The sequence below is a fragment of the Quercus lobata genome, chromosome 10 (genome assembly GCF_001633185.2).
Source record: "Quercus lobata isolate SW786 chromosome 10, ValleyOak3.0 Primary Assembly, whole genome shotgun sequence".
Taxonomy (NCBI): Eukaryota; Viridiplantae; Streptophyta; class Magnoliopsida; order Fagales; family Fagaceae; genus Quercus; species Quercus lobata.
Window position 1 is genome coordinate 29,352,979 of NC_044913.1, and position 8,558 is coordinate 29,361,536.

General features: G+C 32.9%; 1 pseudogene; it reads right to left on the bottom strand.

Annotated features, from left to right (window-relative positions):
- Positions 1 to 896: 896 nt before the first annotated feature.
- On the bottom strand, positions 897 to 8,186 carry LOC115964604 (annotated as a pseudogene).
- Between the last annotated feature and the right edge of the window lie 372 nt (positions 8,187 to 8,558).

The following is an 8,558-nucleotide window of genomic DNA, read 5'->3' on the forward strand; positions in this document are numbered from 1 at the left end:
TACTATTCTATTTCAACTCATTTATTATCCATTATTTAATACATTCCATACTTATTTTTAAACCCAAAAAAATTTATAACACAACTATTGCTTTTAGTTGTTCTCTATCTCTATTTTTCTCTCTCTAGAACACACTTCTTTGGATTTTTTTTTTTTTTTATTCATTAAGAAAGTGTTTCTCCTTCTCTTTTGTTTTTGTTTGTAGATTTAAGTTCCTTATGTTATTATGTTTGTGTAAATTAATTTGTAAACTATGTGCTAATGATGACAAACAATTGGACATGATCCACTGCAACAACGTTAGATGTTGTAGCTATGAAGATCAACTAATTTACCCTTTTGTTTCTAAGGCTGAAAGTTCGAAATAAGCCATTGGTCATTGTAATGGCCCCTTAAAAAATCAAATTTATCCTCAAAATCAGAGTTTCTTATATTTGTTTTTAACTTTTGTTTTTGTTGGCAGAGTGTCCCTATGTTTATCTATTTTTTAACTTTCGTAACAATCTACTAATGATGATAAACATTTGGGCATGAGATGCAACAAAAGAGAGAGTGTTCTAGAGAGAGAAACGTAGAGATAGAGAACAACTAAAAGCAATAGTGGTGTTATAATTTTTTTTGGGTTTAGAAATAAGTATGAAATGTATTAAATAAGGGATAATAAATGAGATGAATTAGAATATTAGCATTAATAAAGGTCTTTTTTTTACCGTTAGATCTACTTAAATCCAATGATTTAAAAAGTGTGTAACTCTTTAAAGTTACACTCGGTGTAACTTGAACCTCTCTCTCTCTCTCTCTCTCTCTCTCTCTCTCTCTCTCTCTCTCTCTCTCTCTCTCTCTATATATATATATATATATATATATATTAATAAGACTACCCTAAAAATAATTGTTTAGAAATTCTCTGTCATGTCCACAGGTTCATCTGAATTTCAAAAGCATGCAACAAAGTAGCAAGTGTGAGTTGCATAACTTGCAAGGCAAATGAGATCCCAGGGCACATTCTTCTACGACTACCAAATGGTATCAATTCAAAATTTTGGCCCCTAACATCAACATCCTTGTGAGTTGTAAGAAATCTTTCAGGTTGAAATTCACTAGGATCCACCCACACATTTGGGTCTCGATGGAGTTTTGGAAGATTAACAATAAGTCGTGTGCCTGCTAGGATGTGGTAACCAACCAAAGTACAGTCTTCCATTGACTCGTGTGGCAATAGGAGTGGTGCAGCAGGGTATAAACGCATTGTTTCTTTGAGGATAGCTTGGAGACATACCAAATTTTTCATATCTAATTCCTTCACTTGCCTTTCTCTACAGATATGGATGTCTAATTCTTCTTGAACTTTTGTTAAGGTCTCAGGGTTGCTAAGAAGCAAAGAGAGAGCCGATGTCAATGTTATTGTTGATGTGTCTGAAGCCGCTGAGATAAGGACCTACAAAAGTAACATAATATGAATTGGAGGTTAGAATGTTAGATGGTTGGCTAAAGCTTTAAGCTTTCTAGCCATGGTCCAAGAATCAAATTCAATAGCAGCAAGAATTCAGATTGCTTTAAGAATTCAAAACTTATGCTATTTGATTATATATGGCTTAATGTTCGACAAGAAAATGACATGCCTTCAAGTTTAGGATCTAAATAAACCATTATGCACAAGATAATTATCATGAAATTGTTTGAACCTTTTAATTTTGTAACATAAAGTTCCAAATCCACGTTGAATTTTATGTGAGATAGATGTGGTAAACAGGGACGGACCTACACTATGCAAGAGGGGGGCCATTGCCTCACCCCCCCCCCCCCCCCAAAAAAAAAAAAAAAAAAAAGTAGTATAAAAAAATTAAGATTTGCCCTTATATATATATATATATATATATTTGTCTCTCCTCCTCTAAAATATTTATATATTGACCTATAAGAAAATAAATAAATAAATAAAATTCATGCCCCTTTAGCTACAAAACCAAAATATATATATATATATATATATATATGGACTAAACAAAAATCATGCACAAAATAAAAAACACTTATTTAGTATGTTATACTTTGTTAATGTGTTTTTATAATATGAAATGTTTAAGAAATACTTATTTTGTAGGTAGTATTTTGTTGAATATAAAATAGATGTTAGTTTTTATTTTCATGAATTTTTTTTTTGGTTTTAAGCTTTGCCCCCCCCCCCAGGTATGAATCCTGGTTCCGTCCCTGGTGGTAAATGCTTCTTACGTGGGGAATATAAATATTCAACACTACTTTTTGTGATGTATTTATGCTTCATTAATTGTGGTACGTCATATGCTTGATTTTATTATATTTCATTATAAACTTCAATTATTTTATAAAAAAAAAATGTAAAAACAATATATGATAAGTTGAGATTCATAAAATATAAAGTGGAATACAAAAAGTAGTAGTATAGAGAATTTGTATTTCTTATATGAGCCATGTGTTTATCTATCTAAAAAATTTAATTGTTACTCTTGGAAGTCAATACAAATTCAATAAAGCAGTGTTTATTACACAAATTATTTTATACAATTTTACAAACATGAAAAAAAAAAAAAGTTATTATTTCAGTTTTTTTTTTCACCTGTTAAAAATTGTCTTAAATAACGTGTGTGTAACAAGTTAACCTAATTCAAAATATGTAGCAAATGAGATTTTGGAAATATATTATACTATGTGTGAATTAATAGGGTTATCAAAAGCTTACCAAGCATGTAACTTTGATGATTGTATCAACACCATAACCGGAAGTCTCATCATCATCAGTGACAGTGGATATTATTACATCCATAAAATCTTGGTAATCGTTCACCCCACCAGAAATTTTCCTCTGCTTATGCTCCTTTAGCCATTTTTCAGTCACATCATCCAATTCTTTTGCAGTTTTCTTCATGGCTTTCTCGCTCCCCCCTATGTCAAACCACCTTAGATACGGTAGTGCATCTGAGACCACAAACTCTCCACTCAAATCTATAATCTCTCTCAATGCCTTTCGGCACTGATCATTTCTATCATTCTCAACCTTGGTCGTAGCCTTACCAAATCGTTGTCCAACATATAACGTTTAGGGTTGTGTACCCAAGCCATCTCTCCATCTCCAATAACACCTTGTTGTTTTTGACCAATAGCTTATGTGTGCGTTGGTATACTACTTATTTTGTTGAAAATTGAAAACTGAAAACTGAAAACAATAAAAAATATATATATATTTCGGTTACTATTTATTAATGAAATCAATGTTCATTTGCCTGTTTGTACTGTTCATGTCCCATGAACAGTGCAACAGGCTATGGACTTAAAAAAAAAAAAAAAAATGGCAGATGCAGACACGTGAGCCAAAAACGCAATCCAAACATAGCTTATATATCTCTTTTATAGAATCATTTACCTCAGCCTCTCAAATGTGTTTAAGCGTTTCAAGGTGGTCGTTTGAGAGGACCTCTAGCGTGGCCATTTTTCTCACTTGGCGCCAGATGGGACTATAAGGGCTGAACCCAATCATGGCATAGTTGTAGCCCAAGACTTCTAGAGCTAGACCTTTTGGACGGTTGGCAAAGGCTTTGTCATTGGTAGTAAAACACTCTTTGGCTATCTCCCAATTGCTTACTACTATTGTTCGATGCACACCTAACCAAATTGTGAAGATTGGTCCATACTTTTCAGCCATGTTACCCAAGGCTATATGAGCCGGTTGTGACCGTCCAAACTGGTGGAGATGGTCAATCAAAGGCAATGCGCCGGCCACTAGCTTCAGGTAGAACTTTATTTAACTAGCAGTTCTTTGAACTCTTCTTGATATCCATATTAGAAAGAATATGAACATGAAAATGTTGAATATGCTAGCCATAGAATTTGTGAAGAATGCGTAGGAGAAGAGCATGGTTGATGTTTCTGGTGAGTGACAAACTGACAATTAATGGTTTTGTGGTAAAATATATATAGCCCAAACTAGTAACGAGTTGGTTCTTACGAGATACGTGGCAAGCAAGCTGAAAATAAATTTGGATTGTCAATTTAACATCTTAGAGCATCTCCAACAAATACTCTAAACCCAAAATTTAAAGACTAAAGCAACAAAATGATGTTCCAACAGTCTTTCTAAGTTACTATTCATTAGTAAAAAATGTTTGCTATTGAACAGTCACTCTCTTGATCTGATGACCTACTAAGCAAAATGATTAATTCAAATAAAAAATTCAACGACCAATTAAAATATTTAATTTTTACTCAATATTCACAACGGTAACATAAAAATCATTCTAGATATTTTCTCTCTCAAACATCTCTAAACTCAATGTCAATCAAAATACGGACTCAAATCAAAATTTTAAAACTAATCAAATTAGAAAAAAAAAAAAAAAAATAAAAAGACAAATTTGACCCTTTTTAGCAGTAGTAGGGAGGAGGACAAGCTATGGTGGGGAGGGGGACAAGAGAAGGACAGGCATGCATGAACGCTGATTTAAAATGTTATCTTCCTAGCCTCTGTCATCCGCTAGCGATCTGAGAGAGAGAGAGAGAGAGAGAGAGAGAGAGAGAGAGAGAGAGAGAGAGAGAGAGAGAGAGAGAGAGAGAGAGAATCTGGTTTGTTTTGGAGTGGAGAGAATCTGGTTTGTTTTTGAGTGGTAGAGAAGAAAAGCTAAAAGAAAAGTGAAGATAGAGAGAAGGGAAAGAATTACGTGTGTGGAGGAGAAAAAAAAAGGGGAAAAAAATAAAGAAACATGTGGATGAAAAATAAAATAAAGAGATAAGGGAAAATAAAATAAAGAATAAGAAATTAAAATTGAGATATGCTTATGTAATATTTTCACAATGCTTTCACAATAAATTTTAAGTAGTGGGTTGTTACTAGCTAATATTGGTGAGAAAAAAAATTTTAAGTTATGTGTTCAAATTAAAATCAATAAAAATTTACCACATATGACTTGTGAAAATATTGTAAAAATGTTTAGAACGAAACACTTCTTATTAAAATTAGACGATTCTCCAACTCATTATATCATTGCTACAAGTGCTCCACTAAATTTGTTAAAAAAACATCATCGGAAAATTTAAAAATATTATTGTTGGGAGATTTAAAATATATAGTATTTGAGAATTTGAAAATTATAGTGAATAAAGGAAGGTTGAAAAAAATATAGTAAAAAAAGAATGAAGAAATAATATTTAAATGGGATAGAGAAATGATAGAAAATATGTTGGAAAGTGTATTTGAAAAAATAGGTAGGTAAAATGTGAAATTAACTGTTTACTCTTCAAACAGTATAAAAATTTGAAAAAGCTATTGGGATGCTCTTACATACCCAAAGATCTTCTCTCGTCTTACCTCATTTCAGCTTGCTTGTCAGCTTGTTGCTTTGTTTGTTTGAGCGTGAAGTCAAGGATTTTGACAGAAAAATAGAAGAGAAGGTCATTTAGTGGAGGACTCAAAACTGCATGCAAGCTTATTGAGAAGGTCTTGCTTTTCCCATACACGCAGAACAGAGAACGATTCTGCACATGCCCCAGGCCCCAGCGAGATTAGAGAGGGAAATAGAAGGATCAAACGTTGGGCTGGAAACCATACCAAGCAATCAAATCTACCTTTATTCTAGGAAAAATAAAATAAAATAAAATCCCGAAAATGTAGAGTAGGCTTTTGCAAAAAAAAGTTCAGAAACCTCTGCAATTTGGTATGAAATGAGAACATTTATCCTTCTATTTTTTTTTTTTTTTTATTTTATAAAAGCTGATGCATGGTTCTATAGAATGGATTAATTTGTATGATGGATCCAAGAAAATAAGTTTGGCAAATTACAACTTATAACTTACCTACCTGTGGTTTCGTCGAAATTTAAATTACCTACTCATGATTTGAAATTTGACACTTTATCCATTTGAGGTTAGCTCAATTAGATTTTTATAACCTATCTCTGTTAAAAACTCGGCTAAACATATAATTTTACTCCACTTTTATGTCTCTCTCCTCCAAGAATACCAAAAAAAAAAAAAAATACAAGATCAAATAACATAAGATAAAATAAAATAAAATAAAAATCTAGCAGAACTTGCATTATGAAATTTCAAACTACAGATAGACAACTTAAATTTCAGTCAAATCTTAAGTGGGTAAAATTTCAAATTTTAAACTATAGGTAAGCAACTTAAATTTTAGTTAAACTATAGGTGAGTAAGTTGTAATTTGCTCAAATAAGTTAGAAACTTGTCAAGTTTTTCAATTAACTTCTTCTCAATTTTTTAACTTCTGTCTCAATTTTCTTTATTATATCATAAATATCAATAATTGTTATTATCATATTAATGGTTCAAGATCCATCTTACCTCGTCAGTAAAATGAAATTGGATAAAATATCATTTGGTAGGCATAAAATTTCTCTTTTACAAATGTAGCCGTTACTATCACTTTGATTGATCGAAATACTTCACCTAATGCTATATTGATGTGGCTCAATAAGAGCGTAACAACAATAAATACTACATTTCAACTTTAGATAATATATAAATTCCGTTGTCTGTTTTGTATATTAGAAAATTGTAGTTGTAGAGTTTTCTCTTTGCCAACAATAAACGAGTTTGTTTGCAAACAAGTGTTTCAAGCTTCTATGAATGAGTTTGTTAGTGTGTTCTAATAAATTTCCAACTTTCTAATTATAAATAAGAAAAAAAAAATTCAAACCTGTACCAGACTTGAATGAATGGTGTTAACACATGAAAATAAATCAATTCTAGGTTGATATTGCATCTGGAAATTTTAGAGATAAAGAATTTTGACATGACAGATATTATTACTATAAATATGATAGGATTTAAACTTTTTTTTTTTGGATATGAAACTAAGTTCATTAAGATGAAATTGAAGTACAACAAGGCAACTAAACTACTAAGGGTACAATTTAGGCACGTTCCAGTTGGAGGAGATGTTGAACCATAGGAGGATCAATCCACTTCCAAACCTGATAAGTACCATTACATCAAGCATAACTAGCTAGCTCATGAGCTACCTTGTTGTATTTCCCAATGTTATGAATACCGTTTCGGATCCTATTTCGATTTGTTCATTGGAACGGAATATTTCGGTACCATCATAATATATACATTTACCATTTTGATATATATTTTTGGTCAAACCTATAAAAATTACCATGAATCTTAAAGTTATAAGCCCATATTTAATATTAATAATTATTATTATAATAACTAACAAGTTTTTTAAAACGTAATAACAATAATATTTACTAGACCCAAAAAAAAAAAAAAACACAGAGGATGGAAAAGACAAAAAGCCTGCAACCTATTAACTCTCCTTTTGAATTGTATTATTATAATGCTAGTCACGTGGAGTGGCTCACAAAAGTAAAAAATTGGAACAAAAATGCCAAAATACAAAGCTCAATGAAAAAAAGTGGAGGGTAATTGAGTAAACAAATGGGCGGACAACTAAGAAAATGTACAAAGAAAAGAAGAAAACGGAGAGGACGAAGTGCAAAAGAAATGAAGAACTGAAGAAGGCCAAGTTGTTGAGGCTACTGACGAAATGAGATGAACTGCGATGGGTGGCTCTATTAAGGTAATAGCTATTAAAACTTGAAAAGGTAAAAATTTTCAGCATTTATCAGTAGATTCAGTACCGACCGAAATATGTCTACCGGCCGAAATTCACCGAAACAGGCCAAAATGGCCGGAATGAACTGAAATTTGGTCTGAGGTGGAACAAGAGGGTGATTCGTACCATTTTAAGGACTGGTATGAAATTTTCCTGCCGTTCCGGCCAGAACAAAACAGTATTAATAACAATGGTATTCCCTTTTCAACTGCTGAATTTTCCAACAATTGAAGGTCTCAAGGATGCAATTAATCCCCTGATGCAGATGGCCAAGACTGCCATTTGTATTCCCAGCTTGAATATCTTGGACAACCATAAGAGCATCTAATTCTATATAAATCTGTGACAGCTCCAGCTCCTTAGCCAAGAGCACTCCATTCTCAACTGCTAATATCTCCGTCCCTTCGCTGGAATGTTGGCTAGGGAGAGTCTTGCACATCGCTGCTATGGTGTTGCCCTTTCTATCCCTTATGACTACCCCAATACTAGACAATCTGCCATCAGCTGAGGTAGCTCCATCTACATTTATTTTGAACACACCTGGAGGTGGGCCTTTCCACCCTAAAACCATTGGCTGCTGGTTTTGACAGCAGATAGTACTTGCTTCTTTGATGTCAAGGATAAGTCTCCTTGCATAGTTCCAAACCTATGCAAGGGAGTGGTCAATATATCCGAAGACTATTTGGTTTTTGTTGTACCAAATGGCCCAGGCCAGCTCGATAAAAGTTTCAAGATATTGGGGGTTTCATTACATTTGTGGCTAATGAGAGTATATATAATATGGATGAAGGGTAAGAGAGTCATTCTTAAAAATTCTCAAGGCAGAGAGTCTTGCGGGTATCTCACGGGAAGGCCTTACCCGTGAAATACTCGTGAAATTGATAGTTTGGCACGACTCTTTAGCTTCCAGTCATATATTTCTCATATGCCCTTTTCGCGGGTT